Genomic DNA, 19803 nt, shown 5'->3' on the forward strand with positions numbered 1-19803 from the left:
ACAAACTGGGGGATGCTCACTAGGGTATTGGTCTGGCGGTTTACAGAGTACGGCGTGCAACACGCTCAGGGGTGCACTCAATGACTTGTATAAATAGGTTTTCAACCTATTTTCGAGAACAGAAGTGTTATCAACACAGGTAGCTAGAAACCATTTTCTGATACAAGTCATAAAATAGCCACACCTTCATAATTCAACATTATGATCTCAAACAGATTCTTCGCTTCCCTCTCTAAGATCAACCCTTCTCATTCACCTTGTGACTGAATTGAATCTGGAACAACCATTTCTTGGTTTAGGCCAGAGTCTTACGGATTGATCTCTCGAATCTAAAAGTACTCCCGTGCAATGCATTTGTTTAGGGTTTGAATTTGTTTCTCATAAACACACCCAAATTTACCAAAAATAGCAGAATCAGTTTTTACCCCAAAACATATGGGTAATTCTGCTGCTGCTGGTGGAAGCAGAAAATGGTTCTGAAGGTCTTGAAATGCAAGGAATGAAGATGGAACTGGTAGTAGAAGTTGATGGAGACTTAACTTATGAATGAAATTCTTAGATATATGTTAGGCTAAATTCAGGGAGAATGATAAAGTTGTTGTTGCTAAGTGGTAGGTTTGTGTGGAGTGTAGGCAGGAGTGACGATTATTAGGGGTTTGTGTTTGAGCATTGCTCGGTAGAAATTGCATTCGTTGCTATCTCAAGAATGTTTGTCAATATTAGTGATCAAAACTATATATATTGATTTATAGTTTACTTATGACTAAGTCTCGGTCTAGGATAGTCAAGTGTAGTTGAAGCTCCAGACTCCATGGCGATCATCTTACGAAGACGAAGAACAACTCGAGGAATAAGTGAAACTTCATCCGACTAAAATGTATGTGGAGACTTGAACTTATATATCACTCAAAAGTCTATTCTATCTCCTACTCTTGAGACAAAGTCGTTTACGTATGATAATTTTCATACATACACATTTGCTATTTCGAGCCGAGTTTACTCGCCTATCTTTTTTCTCGAAATATGTGTTGGTAAGCTTTTTCTTTAACCATTTTCATCTTTACCCGCGACGAAAGTCATGATGACGTTTCAATCTTCAAAATAGCTTTGATGACGATAGTCGTGAATAACGATTGTTATAACATTATAGAAGAATGTTTCAATGATTGAAATGTTGAGTTGAGATTACCATCTATGGATATAAGCATATATAGTGTGTTCGCACATTAGTGCATAAATCCATGTACCGGAAGCCAAGTGCGTGCATATGTGTGCATGCTGTATTGGTGAAGGAGACAGGTTGGGTACGCGTACCCGTACGCGTACTGGCGGAAGTTTCCCATCGAAATTTTCTGCTGAGTTTGTAGTTTGCAAACTTGTAAACCAGTCACCTTAGGTACGCGTACCCGTACGTGTACCCACATAAGTTTTCGAACCGAAAATTTCTACTGAGTTTATAAACTCAAATCCGGTAGCTAAGGTACGCATACCCGTACGCGTACTCAAGCTGGTGATATCTCAAATCGGTAGTTCGTGAACTTAAAACAATAAATTATAAGGAATGCAATCTTTGCAAACCGTGGCTATATTTTTCATGAATTGATTCAATTGGATCAAACCGACTTTGTTTTAATTCTGTCTATGAATAAAGACCTAAGCAATTGAACAACTCTATCAACTAGTTCTTATGAGTCATTTGAACTAGTTATGAGAAAGATGAATACGGTTAATATGAAAGTGCTCATATGGCTAACCATTGGATAACTACTTGTGAACCAACTAAGTGTACACGTTTAGGTACGGTTACTCAAACCTAAATGAATACATTTCATTTGTGTGTGACAAGCTAAGTTTCGATCTAACGGTTGAAAGATATTAGCTTGGTTGGATCAGGTTTTTCATCTAACAGTGAATATTGAATGCTTTGTTACCAAAGTAACTTAGATTGCAAGCCCTGATTTGAAAACTATATAAAGGAGACATCTAGTATCTGGAAAAACTAATCCCCACACCTCCTGTGTGATACTAGTTGGTTTGCTAGATTCGATTCTCCTTTAACCTTAGGTTTCTTCTCGAGACCCTGTAGGTTAACGACTGAAAGACTTCATTGGGATTGTGAAGCCAGACGAAACTACTTTTCTTGTAGTTGAGCGATCTGATCTTGCCATTTTCCTATCGTACGAGTTCAACTGAACAATTGGCTTGAGATTACATCTCTGATAGGGTAAGATAAAAAGAAATCACAAACATCTTCGTCTCATCGTTTGTGATTCCATAATATCTAGTTTCGATACCATACAATTAGGTTATTGTGAGGTGATTGATAATACTAGGTTGTTCTTAGGGAATATAATTTCGGGTTATCAATTAGTTCATGTTCACCTTGATTTATCAAAAGACGGAACAAAAACTCTTGCGTAATTCTGTAGGAGACAGATTTATTCAATTCTATAGACTTTTCTGTGTGAGACAGATTTGTCTATCAAGTCTTCGACTTTGGGTCGTAGAAACTCTTATTTGTGGGTGAGATCAGCTAAGGGAATCGAGAGCGTAGTGCTGGTATCTGAGACGTAAGGGGCGCAACTGTACCTTGAATCAGTGTGAGATTGATTAGGGTTCAACTACAGTCCAGACCGAAGTTAGTTTGTAGTAGGCTAGTGTTTTTAGCGGCTTAATACAATGTGGTGTTTAATATGGACTAGGTCCCGAGATTTTTCTGCATTTGCGGTTTCCTCGTTAACAAAATGTCTGGTGTCTGTGTTATTTCTATTCCACATTATATTTTGTTATATAATTGAAATATCACGGGTTTTACGTTGTATCGATCAATTGTGAAATCCAACCTTTGGTTGTTGATTGGAAATTGATTGATCCTTGGATATTGGTCTTTGGTACCATCCAAGTTATTATCCTTGTGTTTGATAAAGGCTCGCAGATTTTTATTTGCTTGAGTAAACATTAAATCAAGAGATTGAGATATTAACTCCTTGATATACTTTTTATTAAGATTGAGTCTGACTGTCTAGTTGATTCTCTTAAAAGTATATTGGAGTTAGTCCATACAGATTGCTAATCGAAATATTGGGTGAGGTTGTTGTACCCCCGCATTTTCAGTTTGCAGTGATGTTGTGACAGTGTAGTTGAATCAAGAGTCTGAGAAGGATTACATGGTAAAGCTACAGTTCTGGATAATGGCCTGACATCTGGTATTGATGCTGTTAAACGGCGGAGACTTAGGTGCAGGTGCAGTGTTGCAGAAGGAGATGAAAATGGTGAGATGGAAGCAAGTTGAAGTTGGAGCTGTGATCTAAATTGTATTCTTCCAAAACTGAGGTTGTGTTGGTGATATGAATGTCTTGCCAGAGAATGTGAGTTGTGGTTGGTAATGAAGCTGCAAACTAGTGGAAATAGGGGTGCTCGGATTGTGGTGCTGCTTCAAGTTGTTGTTGTTGGTGACTGATATAAGTGCAGTTGAGCTAGTTCGCAGCTGAAATTATAAGGACATATGAACTGAAATGCGACAAGAGTTACATAATGGATTCATGGGTTATGGTGATTTGTTGCTACAATGGATCTAAATATGTCACTGCAAAGGAAGTGAGCCTAGAAGCAGCTGCAGTTGCAGGAAAGAACAAGGTGAAAGAGAGCTAATACAAGATCAGAATGAGCTATAAGGAATGTGTTGATTTTGTGGAACTGAAGCTTAAATGGACGAATGAGCTGGTATTGCATGGTTTTGGCAGCTGGGGTTGCTGTTAATGGTGAACTATAGGGGAGATTGCATGTGCTGCTACTTTGAAACTCAAGAATGGTTTGGTGGTCTGTGCAGCTGAACTGAAGCAAGAGGTGTTGGTTCTGATGCGGAGAAACAAACCAATTCAGGTGGTATGTGTTGTTGAGGGTGATTTCCACGGATCTGATGCAGTTGGAGTGAGTGGTTGCTGCTGAAATTGATGTTGCAGTTGAAGCTGTAGAGTAGTCGAGGCTGGTGTTGTTGATGGTTTTTGGTATCGCAGGTCTGAGAATGCAGGAAGTGTGGCTTGTAGCTATGAAGCTTTGAACTGCAAACAAAAGAGAACCAGTGAATAAGGGGAAGTTTGGCCTGAGCATGAACTGGTGGTAGAATAGGCATGCAATGCAATCTCAGGAAGATATGGCAGTTGGCAGGTTATTGCAGATGCAACTATGATGAATGTCTTGGAAGATGCACCACTGTTGTGCAATTTGAGTTAGCTTAGCACCATAGTTTGCAATTTTGAAATGATCTATGCAAACTTACTCAACTCCATTAACCTGAGTATGACCAGACTTCAGCCTGACCTGGACCATCTGATTGACCAGGGTCGACCAAGTTTGACCTGCGAATTTTGGTGGGTTTGACCCAAGCAGAGATGAGCTTTTTGGTTTTTATTTGAAGAGAGGTTTATAAAAAGTATATCTCTCTATTCTATCTTTTCTTCTACTTTTGCTCTAGGGTTTAGAAACATGAAAACCTTTCTTTTTTTTCTTGTTCTGAACTCCATAAACATGAGCCAGAGTTTTATTATTGATTAATGATTAAGTTGATTTTACATAACATGATTTCTTTTTTGATATATTATTTTTGTCTCAATATTACCGTTTATGATTCACCATTAATATTGTTACATGATTTGAATGCTTGTTTATTCGAGTCGTGAATTGATTGAGTTTGCTTTCATCTTTATTGCTAGATTAGAGTTTATTATACGCAAAAGTGATAAATTTCTGATTGCAAGTAGCATAATTGTGAATATTGCTTATAGTGATACATCCTAGTAGTCACAAGTGAGTCATAACCTTTGTTAAATCGGATTAGTGCTTTTACACGTTTGATTGGCCTGATTTCATAGAACTTAATGCATCTAGGGAATTAAACTTGATTAGTGCGCTTTCCACATTTGGTTGTTCTCTTAGATAGAATTAATTGTTGCATATTTTAATGTGTTTCTTGATGACAAGAGGAAATTAGCGAGATATACTTGCGATCAAGGTATCCTAGGGCTTTTGATAATGAGAGATTAAATATCAATTTTAGTTATTAAGACAAGAACATGTTTGTGAATGAAAACTAATCTTTGACCAGTTTCTCCACATCTTTGATTTGATTATTTTTCTTTACTCGCTTTTACTTTAGTTTTAATTATATAAAAATCAGAAAATCCCCCCATTATTTGCATAAGAAACCGAAACCTATAACAATCCAAGTCCTTTCTGTGGGAACGATCCTTTCTTGCACTTGCTATATTATATATTTTGAGTAGTGAGAAAGTAATTTATTTTTGATGCATACGGCAACGATCAAATTTTGGCGCCGTTGTCGGGGAGGCAGCAGTTGTCACTTGTTTTTGGTTTCATTTTTTTTTGTTTTTAGTTTAGTTTTTGTTTTTATTTTTTTGTTTTTAACCTTGTTTTGAGAATCGTGTTAAGGTACTTATTTCTCATGGATGGAGCATATTGGAACAATCGATACGGCTTGCAACCTCAACAATATGACAACTTCCAACCATTCCATGGGTATAATCAAAACCAATTTATTGGCTATGATCAATATCCTACGGAATATTGTGGTCCCCATACGTATCAACAACCTTATGGAGGGTATGTGTGTGAACAATCACAAGGATGGGAGGATTCTTATGCTCGTGAACAACAAGTCCTAACTTCGTAAGATAAAATTTTCAACTTTGTACAAAAAGAGTTTCAAAAGATAAAGAGGCTACATAAGAGAAATTGCAAGAACTTCATGAAGGTATTGTTAATTTACGAAGGGGCATTGATCAATACAAGGAAGAAAGGTATAAGGAATAATTTTGCTTTCCAAGAAATAACTATTCTAATGTGTCTCTGGTTTAGTAATGAATATTTAATTGTTGCTAATGTTGAAAAAGGCCGACCTTTGGGGTCTTTCGTTGATAATTGTGTAGTTAACTCAACTCTTGATCTTAATAATGATCATTCACCTATTCAAAAGGACGAGTTTGAGACTAGCAACACTAAATTAAGTGACGAACAACTTTATGTTAACCATGAAAGTAAAAATAATTATGAAGATACGTCGTTTGAAGCAACTCATGATGACATGTACTATGGAATCGTTGTGGGGTCAAAATGCAGATGAAGAGGACTATGATGACACTTGTGTAGATCACTCAAGCATTGATCTTAATAATGATCAAGAACCTATTCAAAGGGTGGAGCTTGAAGATGATGCATTTTTGAGTGTTCTAAAAAAGTTCCTTATAGTGAGATTCGGATCCGCAGTAGAGTATGTGCCTTGCAACAAAAAAGAGTATGTTGAGAATGATATCGATTTAAGAAATATTGTGGGATACCCAAAGCTTGCAAATGATTGTAATGATGATGTTGATGTCGAAACTTTGGTTAAGGAAGAAATGGATGAAGAATGCTTGCAAGGTTTGATAGAGAGGACCACGATATACAAGAGGTAAGTAATTCACTTGAGTTCTATAAGGATGAAGAGAATGCCATAATACAAGAGATTGTGCAATGTTTGACTAATCATTGTTTGCATATTGATTCTTTTAATTTACCTCGTATTGGGTTCAATGTATGTGCTTCGAGAATATTGCTAAATGAGTTTGTTTCTCGGTATACTCCATTAGAAACATTTGATTCTCATACTATGGATGACTGCAAAGAAGAAACCATATAAGTTCCTGATTTTTATGTTCTTTATACACTTCTAAGTGTAGAAAAGACTAAGTGTGTGGGAAACTTCTATTGGGCGATAACTTCACTTTTGTTTTCTTGTACTAATATTTGTGTGAAGCGAGTATTTGTAAAATAGGTTACATGGAAGGATCCCCAACTTTTCAGATAGTTGGTATATGGGGAGTGAATCTTGCGAGAAGATAGTCGAGCTGACGACTTTATACCAAGCGCTACATGGGTGGAAACCATGGGATGAGTATTTATTGTCTTGTTTTTAGTTTTTTCTTGTCTTGTCTTTTCTTTTCTTGTATTTTATTTTATTTTTTTTGATTTCTTGTCACTTATCATGTTGGATTTCCCACCTTGACTCTACTTGAAATCCCTTACAACCTCCTGCCCAGTGACTCGAAGTGGAGGAGTTGCCTATTAGTTGCTGGCTTTGACTTTTTCATCCGGCTTGAGAAACCAAGATTGATATAACAAGCAAGGTACGAAACTCCTTCATTTCATTTGTCTCGATTGATTGAGACTTGGTTTTTGAATCTAGGAGAGGTACGTGGACATTCCTTTACATTGAGGAAAATGTAAAGTTTAAGTATGGGGGAGTGGTAAAGCATTTGTATTGTAAATTTTTCAAAAAATTTCAACTTTTTTGTGAATTAGTGCATGAAAAACTCCAACTTGTAGTTAGTCTAGAGTCATAAAGTATACATGTCGCTAAGATTACATCGAAATTCTCACAAGAGTGACTGAACTTAGATATGCTAGATAACTATGATTTGGTTTCTTACTTGTATGAGAGTTAAAGTTGGATTTAACTATGCCAATGGAAAATGAGGTGCAAACTGAATTCGGTATTAGAGTTTGGATCCCTCATAGTGGAGACTACCCATTGTTACATCAATCGAGGAACCGACCTTCACTTCTTTGTAGCTGTATAAATATGTGCTTTTCGGATGTGTATCACCGTACGTTAATTCTGGGTAGAACAGTGAGCTACCCAACCTCCCAACAACAGAAACACTACTTTGATCTATTGAGTTCTATTTTATCAATCATGGGGGTGACATCGAATTGCTAATTTACATACCACTTGTAATCTTGTTTGCAGTTGGCACCATCCACTCTATCTCGCTCTACACTAACAGGTCCATAGAAAAACCATCATCGTCAACAAGCAGAGCATCACAATTTCGAAGGAAAGTTGGAAAAAATTCAATACATCATATTTTTGGTTTGTTTAGTTCATTTTTAGTTTTGTATTCTTTCAATAAAGCCAATGGAAGAAGAAATATTCATAGTGAAGTTTCAAGAAACAAGGAATTATAGGAAAGAATCACATTGTCAAGATTATAAAGTTCAAGATTTCATCATCAAGAGTTGAAGACCGAAGACGTTTCTATGGACGTTGTGAGAGTGGTGCTAACTGCACATTGAACGGATAATGAGGTAAGTAAGCATATTCCCACCTTCATTAAGTGGTTGATTTCCTTTCTTAGAGATCGTCCGAAAAAAAGAAGGTTTTCAAAAATTATAAAAGATGTGGGTTTTCAAAATATAATTCAGAGGGTTTTTTCCTTCCTACCATTCAACGTGTCGCAGGATTTCTCTCTTCATTCCTACCTGGACACATGTGTGACCCATACAAAAGTTGTTTATTATTGAGCGCAATTCCATAAAACGCCTTCTGGTGAGATAGAGTCGAGACTTTCAATCACACTCGAACCTGAATTCTTTCGATAAGGGATGGTTATGATAGACACATTTTTGTGTCTAATTTGTCTTCAATGTTCTGTATTGTTGGTACTCGATTTCGTACTTATTATGGTGTTTTATGTGTTTGTAGGTATTTTTGGGAAATAAACATTTTTGAAAAATTCGGCTCGAAAAGTTGCTCGGGGAACCCCCGGAAAAGTACTAAAGGCACCCTCATTTTGGATAAGGGCACCCACAGGCACCCTTGCTGTTAAAGGCGCCCGTGTTTTGGATCACAATTCAAAGGAAGCATTTTGGCTGGAATTTTTCTTGCTTTCCTGCGTACTTCCTGGGAGAGAATTGGACGTGTTTTTTTTTTGCGTTTTTTCTCGGAGATTTTAATTGAGTTGACCCTGTTTCACCTAAACAGGGATTGCATGGAGTTTTGTTTCGAAAAAAAATAGCAAAGTCCACGTAGTTTGGATAATACAGGGAACTGCATTCAAGGGGAGACTATCACAGGATATTTAGATGATTCAGGAGAAGATTTTCTTCACTCAACATGATTCGACCTGTAAAGTCACGAAAAAAAAAAAGGAAATCCATCTCAGAACACGCGGGTGAGAAGAAAAGGAAAGTTACGTGGAGTTGGAAGAAGAACAGGGCATATGCACGTACACTAGTTATTCTCGAGATTTTCAGAGTTATTTTTGGAGACTCTGCGTGTGGCTGGAAGGAGTTGAAATCGTGTTGATTATTTACTGAGTGTGTCGGAGAATTTCAAAACCATGCATACGCGTGATGGAGCAAGGAAGATTTATAACAGACCGTGGAAGATAAACATATTAATTACGGGATTATTCGCATTGACTCGGGAGGATTCTCGATGCTATGAAGGTATATATAGTGTGTTGGGGACTCGGCCAGGGGGATGGAGAGTTAGGAGAGGATATAGAGCGAGAAAATAGAGTTGCAGAGCAATTCTTCTGCTGCTGCATGAAGATGAACATGAACAACATATTACTGTGAAATACAGTCGTTTTCAGCGTCTTATATTTTGTAGTCTGTAACAGTCCATTAGCAACGGTTAGCTTCAGTTCACAACAACTGCTTTGTAACGGCGAGTTTGTAACATCACTACATCGTTGAAAACTCACTACTTTTGTAATTTCTCTTTATTTTCACCATTGTAAACACTTTTCGAGCCATAAAATAATCTTTTGAGAGTGTCTACAACATGAGGTGCTAAATCCATCACTGGGGCGACGGAGGAGGCCGTTTTTCGTTCATGTGGTAATTAAAATAATTCTTTTATAACTATTTGCATAGAATTTAATGGTTTTATGATTTCTATTAATTATTTGTTATTTTGTTTGATGTCGCATGCTTGGTTTTAATTACTTTTGATGCGTCATGCTCACAACTTACAACTAATGTTTTATGAAATCTACTTTGGCAAAGAATAGAGTTATTGTTTATTTTGTTTGGAGCTATAAATGTTTAGGATTAATTTATGAACCCCATGAACATGAAAAGCAGTGGAATCCTGAGTTCCAGTAAATTCTTCATCCTGTGACAATATTTCTGTATATATATTTTCTTTATTTTATTATTTTTCTTTATTAAACCTGAAATCAATCTCATTAAGTCCGAGTGAACGACAATCCTATTTACCACTATTCAAAATATGATCATTTTGGCGCCGCCGACGCGGATTTGTTTATAGATTTGTTTTTAGGTTTTATTTTATTTGTTCTTTTTTATGCGTTTTGGTATTTTTGTTTGCTTTCAGATTTGGAGCTAAGCTAAAGGAAAAAGGGAAAGTGATGAAAAGAAAGGAAAAGCCCACAAAGGAAAGAAAAGAGAAATCCAAAAGGAGTGAAGAAGAAGATTTTATAAATAATTTTATTTTTATTTTTTTAGAAACTGTAATTAAGGTTTTTATTTTTGTAATATTTTATTTTTCGACATTTTTTTTCTTTTCTTTTGGACATTGAATATTGGACTTTATTTTTAAAACCCTAAGGAAGGGTTGGTTTAAATATAAACTGCACAGGGAAGGACGGCGATTACGATTTCGCCTCGGCCCCTCGGGTTCGTACACTGACATTGGAGCCGGTGGCCCGAGTCCACTTCAACGGTTCATCCCCCGTCTGGAACGGGAGGTAAGAATTCTAAACACTCGCGAATCCCATGTCAGCGGGTTTACTGGATGATTTTGTATTCATATATGTTGAGGACCTGGAATCGGATTTAATTTTCTAGTAAAGGGCAAGGCCTGGACAAATCAAGATAAGGACTCGGATTTCATCACCGTTTCCTTCTTTCCCGTCTTAGGAACACATTACCTACGCGAACCTAAGCCTTAAAATTTGGACTAGAACGAGACCGATAGGGTAACGATCTTAATAGGAAAGTCGTTCGAAAAATATTGGTTGCTCTATTGAGAATACTTCGAAGTTCATGATGGTTTCTGGAAATTGAATACGCCGCCTTGTAATGCCGATGAGGCCTTGGGTATCAAAGCTCCACTGAGCTTCCCCCGTCTCTCTTCAACTTACTTTAACTCAGATGATTCAGAGGGGTTTGCTGAAATTGTAACGAATTGCCTTTCAAAAGAATAGAAGTTGTTCTAGAAATAATCTAAGGGATCCATCATGCTTTTTGTTTGCTAGATAAAATAGGCTTGTTGTGGTCGAGTCAGCCTTGTTTGTGTTTGTGTAGAATTCCCTTGCAGTTAGGATGTCAAACTGGTATTATAATAGCCATCATAATGAATATGATTATCCAACTGAACAACATGGACATTACTCTTTTTATGATCATAGTGTGAATAGTGGTTGGGCACGCCAACCTTTTCAAGGTTTTGGGTCATACCATGGTGAGCCCAATTACTATCCACACGCGCATCGGTCATACGGGAAATAAGATTATAATACTAGTTCTTCGTCTTTAGAGGATACAATCAAACTATTAAAAAGTAGTCCTTTTTATGATCCTTCAGTTCCTATTCCTTCCCTATAAGAGTCTCTCGGGAATTTAGCTGAGTCATCATGTAAGTTAGCTGAATCGACATACAAGTTAGATGAGGTAGACAACGTAGTTATGGACGAAAGAACTGCAACAATGACCGAATCTTCTTTGGAAGATATCCTCAATAGGTTAAGTGAAAACTTATATCCAACACTTAGGGAGCTTTCTTTAGAAGTGACCCTTGAGAAGATAGTTGAGTCGACACGTAGACTTGAGTTAGAGACAAACGAAAGTATTGCTCGAAATGACTTGAATTTCCAATATAGTGTATCCAATAATAGTCTTGAAAATGAAGATAGTTATTTGCATAATCAAGATATAGAGGTTAGAATTGGTGGCATTCCTTGTGTAGATGAGGTTCAGCCATTTCCATGTTATGATAATGATGAGTATGATGTGGACAATGTTGATGAAGAATATGAAGTATTTAGGAATGGTGGTCAGGAATTTGTTACTCCTATTGAGCTTGATAATGATAATGATATTTTTGGTTCAAATCCCGATAATTTTAATTATTATCCACCTATTCAAAAGGACGGGGATTTGACTAGAGATAATACCGTTTTAGACAAAGTTGTACTTCCTTTTGATTACGAATCCATTGATGGTTTAGAGGAACTAATTTATCCTGAGAATATTGTTTTCGAGTATAGAAATTTAGAAACTCTACTCTTAGAAGAAAATGAACTCGTAGAGATGAGTGAGGGTGAACCTGACTTAGAAGAATCAATTGACTATTTCCAGGAATCTGATGACCTAGAAATTAGGGAAGTTGTGACTAGTCTTTCTAGAGACACTGAAAACTCTAAGTTTGGGGGTGATCATCATTATCCATGTGCTTTAACTCTTAGAAAGGTCCCTCACTTGAGACTTGACATATGTACCTCAACCATTTTACAAGATTATCTTCATACGCGTTTTCCTGAACCTAATAATATCCAGGAAGAAGTTCAGTTGTTAGAAACCCATCCTCTGGTTGATGTTGTTTACCCATGCTATGATACCCAGATTGATTTTGTTTTCCCACCAAAAAATTTTATTCCAATAGTAGGAACGTTTAAATTTGAAATGTGTCAGTTATTGAGTTTTGAGACTAAACCTAATTACTTTAGGAGATTAGGGTCGACACATTTGTTTAAGGAATACCACCAATCTCATTGTGGTCAGATGTGTGAATCAAATCTGATTGACTTAGAGGATCCCCAGTTATTCAGGTTATTATTATGTGCTTCTAAGTTTGTATTTGAGTTTTTCCAGACTCTAGAACCTGAACATTCGGATCTAACTTATGAGGAAATGCAACCCATGGAAGTATTTTATCTAGACCCTGTTATAGAACCTGAACCTGAACCACAGCTAGATGTAGTTTTCTTAAATAGGAAACTATACAAGGTTTTGCTTTATTTATTAATTATCTTGGCATGTTGCAGATTACTTTTACTTGTGATAGCTCTATTTGGTCTTGGTGATCCGCAGTTATTCCGGCTATTACTTTATGATTCTATGAGGTGATTAATTTCTTCCGATGTCTGGCTGAAGACTTTAAACTTATAATTTCTTGGGAGGTAACCCAATCTCATGCAACATGGTAATATCTTTCCTTAACTCTTTTGCTTCGAGTGGTAACAGTTTCTCCTTGTTCATGCTTTTAATTTTATCTTTAGAACATTGAGGAAAATGTTAGATTTAAGTTTGGGGGTATGGGAGAAACTTTTTAGTTGTAATAAATAAACTCCAGAGCCTAGAAATTTATGCTTATTAAGGTTGGCACTAACCAATCTAAGTGGATGGGAACATCTTGGTTGTAGGAGTTGAGGAACCAATCTGATTAGATGGAAACATCTAAAGAGTCTATTCATAAAAGCACATAGCTCAGCTGTTAGAATTAAAAAAAAAATAAAAAAATGATAGTTTCGCCATATATCGTTGAATCCTAATCCTTCTGTTTTTATTTTTTTAAAGTTACTTGGTGGGGCACACGATTCAAGTTGTTACCATTGCTAGAGTGAAATAGAGTGATTGAGATACCCAAAAATAAATAAATTGAGACCAGACCATCAGACCAACCGGAATAAATTCATAAAGTCGACCACTGGTGCCCTTGTATATGCCAGTTGTGTTGACCTAGAGTTAGGTTTATCGACCACTGGTTCCCTTGTATTTTCCGGTTGTATTGATATTACTCAGACCGGTATCTCAGTCCATTAGGATAGGTTCATCTTGGCAGAGGCCTTCAAACAAATATGGGAAACACCGTTCACTTTAAACCATCTATTTTTCTCTTTATCCATCTTCTTAATCTTTCCATGTGATTGGTTGACTCCGGTTATGATGTCTAGAAACTATCTGAGTAGAGCTCTGTCACTTATATATGAATTATAGTATGTTGAATGCAAACTCGTGTACAACAATTGCAATTTCGCATCAGGTTACTTCCTCCTATAGTCAATGTTTGTATGCCAATCAAGGAGATTCTTTAGTGCCTTCTAAGGTTCTGCGTAGATAGCTAGGGTCCGGAGTAATGGTTTTGTGGGTAAACCTCTGGTAAACCCTCCCGAGACTATATCTCGGTCGCTAGGGCCACCTAGCGAGTTAGGATTTTATTTTTCTAGATTAGTTTTGCTCGAGGACTAGCAACTAATAAGTTTGGAGGTATTTGATAGACACATTTTTGTGTCTAATTTGTCCTCAATGTTCTGTATTGTTGGTACTCGATTTCGTACTTATTATGGTGTTTATGTGTTTGTGGGTATTTTTCGGAAATAAACATTTTTGGAAAATTCGGCTCGAAAAGTTGCTCGGGGAACCCCCGGAAAAGTACTAAAGGCACCCTCATTTTGGATAAGGGCACCCCTGCTGTTAAAGGCGCCCGTGTTTTGGATCAGGTCGCCTCTTCTTTTTCACAATTCAAAGGAAGCGTTTTGGCGGGAATTTTTCTTGCTTTCCTGCGTACTTCCTGGGAGAGAATTAGACGTGTTCTTTGCGTTTTTCTCGGAGATTTTAATTGAGTTGACCCTGTTTCACCTAAACAGGGATTGTATGGAGTTTTGTTTCGAAAAAAAATAGCAAAGTCCACGTAGTTTGGATAATACAGGGAACTGCATTCAAGGGGAGACTATCACAGGATATTTAGATGATTCAGGAGAAGATTTTCTTCACTCAACATGATTCGACCTGTAAAGTCAAGATAAACAAGGAAATCCAGCTCAGAACACGTGGGTGAGAAGAAAAGGAAAGTTACGTGGAGTTGGAAAAAGAACAGGGCATATGCACGTACATTAGTTATTCTCGAGATTTTCAAAGTTATTTTTGGAGACTCTGCGTGTAAGGACCCTCAAGGACGTCAACGCTATTAGACTAGTCAAGGGACGTCTTATTCGCTAATTACTCGATTAGTGTAACTCGAACGTTAACTAATAGAAATTAATCTAACAACGATTTAGTTACGAAACTAGTATCGCTATATAGATCTTGGAAAGTTATGCGGAATGGACTGCTCGAATGTGTCAATCAGATATCGTACAAAGAAGATATCATCCGAATTATGAGAAGGGAAGAATAGTCATTTTTTTGGCTTAGTCGGTATGGTCTCCCATATCATTTTGTAGAGTACCTTTATCATTTGTCTTTGGCCTTATGAGATCAGTCGAGCAGATAACTCATTCAGCCTTCTTATTTCTTTCTTTCTCGTTCTTTCTTCTTCTTCACCCTCTCTTTCTATGTTCTCCACCATTTGTGTTTCTATGAGAGGCTTTGACGATTCTGAGATCGGAAACTTAGGGAAAACATCAAGGAATGATTCATGGTGTTGATGTTGAGGTTGGTTTAGCTTTGAATGAAGAAGAAACGATAGATTGATGAGAAACAGAAAGTTAAGGTTTTCATTTGGGTTTAAGATATGGAGGAATTGATTAATTAAAGGGGGATTTGATTAGTTGGTGATGCAGAACGAAAGGGGTTGGTGTTTAATCGAAGTTCTGAAGTTGATTCGATGATAAATCGATGAGCTAGGGTTTTTCAAGATGAACTGGAATTTCGATTGGAGATGAATAACAAGAATTAAGGTGTGGATTTGTTGATTGATGAACATGGTGAAGTTATTTGGTTGTTTATGGAGCTGTTCATGAATAATTGAAGAGTTAGGGTTTCAAGAGAAGAATTCATAGGAAGAATTAGAAGATTAATTGGAGATGGGTCTTGTAAATTGAGAACAAAGAAGATCATTTAGTGTTCAGTTTCCGATTCACACTGAAGAAAAGGTGAACCAGGGTTTCATGTTCTTCCCCAATTTAAGAACTAGAGTTTTGAGAATTGATCTGGCAGGGAGGAGGTGGTGCTGTGTAGAGTTGTTCGAATCATAGGAAATAAGGGATTGATTTCAATTTGGTTAAGACAAGCTGTTTTGAGGTAACTTGTTCTTGTTAGTTAACTTAGTGATGTTTATTGATTTTCATTAACTGAGTTCATGGGTTTGTTATTAAACTAAGAGTTGGGATGGAGGTGTATGTGTTGAATGAACCTGAGGATTTGAGAATGTTTGGTGGTGTTGCTTTGACTGTGTTTGTGTATCAAGTAATGTGATTGAGATACAAAGTGGATTGGAACTGTAATTTGGATTGAATTACAGGGAGAAGAGAGGTATATGGTTTTGTTGTTGTGTTGAGGTGCAGGAAATGACTGAAGTTCAGTGGATTGAATGTCTGGTTTAACTGCAAATAAGTGTATGTGAAAGATATGGCAGAATGCAGCCGTGTGTTGGGTTATTTGTGAGATGATGGAATGAGATTGAGTCTCATCTGAAGTTAAATGTACTGAATGAGATATGCAGGTGAAGCTGTCAGTCCAAATGGAGTTGTGAATGAAGCTAAACTCAGTTGGATGAATGGAAGAAGTTGTGGTTGAGTTATGGAGTTGGACCCTATGTAGAAGTTTGTAACTGCAATTTCAGGTAAGATGAATTGTGATTAAGAATGCTCTTGTGAAGTTTACTTGGATCTGGTGTATTGTTGTAATGCTGGTGGTGATGGATATGTGGTGTATGAGCTGTTATAGGTGACGTTTGGGTGTAGGAGGGATTAGTGAATGCTAAATTGATATTGTAGAAAGAGTTTTGCTGTAAAAGCTTGGAACTACAATTGCAGGTAATCTGTATTTGATTTTTAAAGTGAGTCATGAAGTATTTATGCTTTGATTGTATGATTGTATTGATTAGATGAAGTTATATAATCTGGTAGGATTGAAATAAGAATGAAAAAGTTGTTTAGAGTTTGGATTATAGAGTTGTACTGCATAATGAGTGTGCATTTATATTCTTTGGCCTGAGCAATGACTCTGGCCTGTGCAAGAGTTTTGGCCTTGTGCCATTCAGCCTAGTCAGGATCTGATTCTAGCTGACTTAGTTAATCTGACTGAGCTGAATCGTATTGACCCACTGGGTTACCAGTCTTGACCCGAGTTGACTCAGTTGACCGATTTAGACTTGACCATTGGACCAGGACTTGACCTTGACTGGACGTTTACCGTTAATTGACCCTGTTGACTGTTAGAGACCGTTAGTTTACCCTAGTGGACCAGGCTTTGTGTAATGGGCTTGTTTAGTTGGACTTGGGTTTAGGTTTAATGTTCCAATTTTGATGTATTGGACCCTTATGGTCTGATTTAGACTTTGGCTTATTCTACAAAGTTGTAGATATTCATAAGACTTAACTATGGACTATAAAATCAATCTAATTGGATTAGTTAAACCTTTAGATATGCAAGAGATGGATAATAAATAAGTGTAGAACCATAAATCGGCTCAGAGCAATTAGATAGACTTGTATGATTCTTGTATGAGCCATTTTGGCTAGTTTCTTAGACTTCTTATGTGATTAACAGTTAGTCTGTATTAACAACGATCGATTCAAAGGATGAACCAGTGGATCTCGAGGTAGGCGTGGCTTGTCATCAAAAGAGGTGGGAATACATTTGACTCTTTGATAACCATTATTGTTTTCCTTTACAACAGTTTATATTTAACAAACTCATGTATTTCTGTTTGTGCGTTCTATGCATTGTTTAACTTGTTTTACGATGATTCTGTTGATTCTGTTAATCTTTCCATGGTTTGGAAAGGACCTGTAATGTGTTGTGGTCAATATGAATTGTTATGGGAAATAAGAATTTCCACGTGTGGTATATAGGATATGCTCATTCACATTTATACCTAGATCTTTTATGATATATTGGTCGACAGTTTGCGAGTTCGGAAATGTCGACATCCATATTTACTATTAGGTGTGGATTTGCGAGTTCGGAATTGCACAACCATAGTATACATTGTTTGAAGAAGGAGTTTGTCCATATACATGTTTGTTTACTTCTGTGAGGATATGCTCTTTCACATTTATACCTAGACCTTTTATGATATATTGGTCGACAGTTTGCGAGTTAGGAATTGTCGACATCCATATTTACGATTAGGTTTGGATTTGCGAGTTCGGAATTGCACAACCATAGTATACATTGTTTGAAGAAAGCTTGTCCGTATTCGTGTTTGAGTATCTCAGTGACTTGGTCACTATTTAATGTCTGAGAAAACATTATTGTTTTTCTTAATCTTGTTTATGATTACTTAGAAGTTAAATGTTAATTATTCCCACTTTCAGTTTTCAGAGACATATCAGAGTTGTGCAACGAAAGCCACAAGTATTGACTCCGTTAATTAGTTAACTTCTGCTATGTTTATTATGTTGTCTATTGTATCTGTAAACCAATTGACTATTGTATATGTATCATTTGAGAGAAGTTCATGTATATATATTTTGAGCGCGGTTAGTTTTGGGATAAGTTTTGATGCAGATTTCTTAATTGAATGCTTGAGTATTTGAATTAGATTCGTAGTGCCTCTTTATTTAGTTTAATCTCTTGGATTAGTCAGTTGCTAGCTTAGGGGGCGCTACACTGCGTGTGGCTGGAAGGAGTTGAAATCGTGTTGATTATTTACTGAGTGTGTCGGAGAATTTCAAAACCATGCAGACGCGTGATGGAGCTAGGAAGATTCATAACAGACCGTGGAAGATAAGCATATTCATTACGGGATTATTCGCATTGACTCGGGAGGATTCTCGATGCTGTGAAGGTATATATAGTGTGATGGGGACTCGGCCAGGGGGGTGGAGAGTTAGGAGAGGATACAGAGCGAGAAAATAGAGTTGCAGAGCAATTCTACTGCTGCTGCATGAAGATGAACATGAAGAACATATTACTGTGAAAGACAGTCATTTTCAGCGTCTTATATTTTGTAGGTTGTACCAGTCCATTAACAACGGTTAGCTTCAGTTCACAACAACTGCTTTGTAACGACGAGTTTCTAACGTCACTACATCGTTGAAAACTCGCTACTTTTGTTATTTCTCTTCATTTTCACTATTGTAAACACTTTTCGAGCCGTAAAATAATCTTTTGAGAGTGTCTACAACATGAGGTGCTAAATCCATCACTGGGGCGACGGAGGAGGCTGTTTTTCGCTCATGTGTTAATTAAAATAATTCTTTTATAACTATTTGCATGGAATTTAATGGTTTTATGATTTTTATTAATTATTTTTTATTTTGTTTGATGTCGCATGCTTGGTTTTAATTACTTTTGATGCGTCATGCTCACAACTTACAACTAATGTTTTATGAAATCTACTTTGGCAAAGAATATAATTATTGTTTATTTTGTTTGGAGCTATAAATGTTTAGGATTAATTTATGAACCCCATGAACATGAAAAGCAGTGGAATCCTGAGTTCCAGTAAATTCTTCATCCTGTGACAATATTTCTGTATATATATTTTCTTTATTTTTATTATTTTTCTTTATTAAACCTGAAATCAATCTCATTAAGTCCGAGTGAACGACAATCCTATTTACCACTATTCAAAATATGATCAGTTATTTCTCTCTCAACTTTTGAGCATGAGATTGTGTTCTTTGATATGTTTAACTTCTTATGATTAGTGTGCAGAATCTTTATGTCTTCTTACCGCGTTGGATGCCACCATTTCAGAGAACTTGTAAGTTGGAAAAGTAGGTTTTGTGGGTATATTTCTAGTAAACCCTCACGAGACTATAACTCGACAATTAGGGACACCTAGGGGTTTAAAGGCTTGTTATACATGCTAAGTGTGACCGTATCCTTAACGAAATGGAGTTGTATGTTTTAGAATTAGTTTTGTTTGATTTGCTCGAGGACTAGCAAAGTCTAAGTGTCGGGAAATTTGATAGGTGTCTAAACCACCTTAATTATTATCTATTGTTTATGCTTTCTTTGCGAGTTATCTTGTGAATTATGTATCTTATGATTACTTTTGAGTGTTTAGGTGTAATGGAGTCGTTTGAAGCGAAAGAAGAAATT

General features: G+C 36.7%; 1 long non-coding RNA gene across 2 annotated transcripts; it reads left to right on the forward strand.

The window, feature by feature from the left end:
- Positions 1-15105: 15105 nt before the first annotated feature.
- On the forward strand, positions 15106-18914 carry LOC113331073. Of its 2 annotated transcripts, none has more exons than XR_003350658.1 (3): positions 15106-16562; positions 17299-17376; positions 18439-18914. It is a non-coding gene; the product is annotated as an uncharacterized LOC113331073 (long non-coding RNA). The 2 variants fall into 2 exon arrangements; XR_003350659.1 differs by lacking the exon at positions 18439-18914 and adding an exon at positions 18069-18238.
- The last annotated feature ends 889 nt before the right edge of the window (positions 18915-19803 follow it).

Source organism: Papaver somniferum, unplaced genomic scaffold, assembly GCF_003573695.1.
Source record: "Papaver somniferum cultivar HN1 unplaced genomic scaffold, ASM357369v1 unplaced-scaffold_123, whole genome shotgun sequence".
In the NCBI taxonomy this organism is placed as follows: Eukaryota; Viridiplantae; Streptophyta; class Magnoliopsida; order Ranunculales; family Papaveraceae; genus Papaver; species Papaver somniferum.